Genomic DNA, 2,897 nt, shown 5'->3' on the forward strand with positions numbered 1-2,897 from the left:
GGAATTATATTTTCTAGCATATTTGTCAGGTTTGACGAAGAACAGGGGCACTACAGAATTTATACAAGGTATAAAGATGTCAAGGACTGGACTTCAAGGTTGAACCAAGAAATCACCTTCAGCAAATGTCTGGCAAAGTCATACAGGATTTCTTGCCCCCCAGCTATGCAGATTATTATACTGTGTTGCTGTTATAAGTTTTATAGATTCCAACCACCCACAACACAAAAATGTAAAAACAAAATAAAAAATATTGAAAAAATAAATCTTTCTAGAGAATTGCCTGGGTCTCCTAAACACTTTCTGCAGGCAATTTCTAAATGACCTTTTCCAAACATTTGATGCAACTCAAGTGCACCCCATGTTCCAGACGTGGCTGCCCCCCCCCCCCTTCCCCGACCATAGAAAGCAGATATGACAATGCAAATAATGTACTGAGCATATTAAAATAGTCATCTAGATTATGAGGTCAGAAGAGGCACATTTAATCCGGATGAATATCTAAATAATGACACAGATTTTAAGTGGTTAAGGATAACACAAGCAATTGTAGCTGTCAACTGTGCAGCAGGAGGAACATGTTGGAAGCAGGGGCCTCTGCAAATTGGGGGCTAATCAGGGGGGGAAGACAGGGGAACAACCAGGAAACATTCATGTGAAAACAGATGTCTGCAGCAATATAGAGATTAAGGACGAATTTATACTGGGAAAACGGGCTAAAATCGGGATAAACTGATTGGAACATCACATTCGGGGGGGATATAGATAATTCAACGTCCTATATAAAACTCTGTTTAATATCAACAAATACTAGATGGTGATAATCATAACAAGCACAACAACACAAACAACAACAACAACAAACATTTCACAACCAGCAACAACAACAAATAATAATAATAATAATAATAATAATAATAATAATAATAATAATAATAATGAGAAGAAGAAGATAAAGTTGAAAAAGGAGAAGAAGAAGAAGCAGAAGAAGAAGAAGAAGCAGCAGGAGAAGAAGAAATGAGGAATAATAATAATAATAATAATAATAATAATAATAATAAGATGAAGATGATGAAGAAGAAGATAAAGTTGAAAAAGGAAAAGAAGAAGCAGAAGAAGAAGAAATGAGGAATAATAATAATAATAATAATAATAATAATAATAATAATAATAATAATAAGAAGAAGAAGAAGAAGAAGAAGGGTAATAATAATAAAAATGAATCATATAAATAATAATAATAACAATACAAAAATGTAATGACATCAGTTAAAAAGCCTCTTTACCTATTATAATTTTGTTGATGAGATAAGAAAAAATAAACATGTTGCATTCATTTTTATTAAAGGAAACTTATTAATAAATGCCAGTATATATGTGTACTGTAATACAACATTTGCAGCAGTTACACGGGAATCCTATGCCCTATTCTACAGTTACACTACAGTTCTACAATGGCCTGACACCCAGCTTACAGGCTAAGAGGGAAGAAAGTAATGTTACATTTATTACTAATCACCAATTTAGCCCAATAAGCCGGAGGATTTGAACTTACCACAGAGTAAACTCTTTGGGGTTAATGGAGCAACGGGACTCCCCTTACTGCGAGTGAAGGAGTAGGAATGTCTCAGTCAGGGATCCCTGCAGAAGGTGAGGTGACAGACGAGAGGGGTGGCAGGACCTCCTCGGTAGATCCCAGTAGATCCCTCACTGCCTGACGCTGGACTGACAGGATCTGGGAGACACTTCTGCGGATTTTGGTTCTGTGAAGATCTGGGTGACGTCACTGGAGTCCCAGGGAATGGGGGGGGGGGGGGGGGGTAGTAGAGAGAGGAGAGAGAGAGAGAGAGAGAGAGAGAGAGAGCTGTGTGTGTGTATGTACAGACAGCCAGGGAGATAGCTAGTGAGCAGCAATCCCAGCAGTCTGACAAATCCGGCGTCACACACTTCCCTGTTCTGCATTGTGTAGGTGATGTCACTGGCCCCCTGCAGCATCCAGATAGGTACAGGGCCGAGCATCACAACGCTACCCCGGGTGCTGGTCTGCTAGCCTAACTTCCTTATATTGCTGTACAGTGTACACAATGCAGCTGACACATATTACAGTAAAACATCATTCCTCACTAATGGATGAAAAGGAAAACCCAACATTTCCTGTTTAATAAATAGCTGCTAAAGTCCAACATCTGCTGTATGTATATATTACTATACATGTCAGTATATGGCATCCTAGAAACAGTGCTAGCATGTATTTAATACACTCACTAACTTATATAACGTTTTTAGTGCAGTGAATTGTGCATAAGTCACTTTCTCCCCATGGGGTGTGTGTGTGTGTGTGTGTATATATATAAATATATATCTATATATATAGATATATATAGATATATATCTATATATCTATATATTTATATGTATACACACACACAAAAATGCAGGTAAAATTTATATACATATACATATATATGTATATGTATGTGTGTGTGTATATATATATATATATATATATATATATAAAAAAGATACTATAGATATATAGATTTCTATATATGTGTGTGTCTGTCTGTCTATCTATCTATCTATCTATCTATCTATCTATCTATCTATCTATCTATCTATCTATCTATCTATCTATCTTTAACATATATATAGTTTTTATATCTAGATTTTACACAAACAATGCTATCTATATTTTATTTTGAGATATACACACACACACACACACACACACACACACACACACACACACACACACACACACACACACACACACACACACACACACACACACACACACACCAGGTAATTGCTCACAATTACACTACCCAGAAATCAGCAGATTCGTTGTATCAGCTTTAGGCTCATTACATAATGGACATTTAAATTGTCCGCTGTCG

At 36.3% G+C, this 2,897-nt stretch overlaps 1 protein-coding gene across 1 annotated transcript in view; it reads right to left on the reverse strand.

Moving 5' to 3' along the window:
* The window catches only part of PITX1 (paired like homeodomain 1), a 26,278-nt gene extending 24,516 nt beyond the window's left edge, over positions 1-1,762 (reverse strand). The window contains exon 1 of the mRNA XM_083179581.1: positions 1,556-1,762. The gene's annotated coding sequence lies outside the window, so the exon portion shown is untranslated. The remainder of the gene's footprint in view (positions 1-1,555) is intronic.
* Positions 1,763-2,897: the final 1,135 nt, after the last annotated feature.

This window comes from Crinia signifera, chromosome 4, assembly GCF_055691185.1.
Source record: "Crinia signifera chromosome 4, ASM5569118v1, whole genome shotgun sequence".
NCBI classification, from domain to species: Eukaryota; Metazoa; Chordata; class Amphibia; order Anura; family Myobatrachidae; genus Crinia; species Crinia signifera.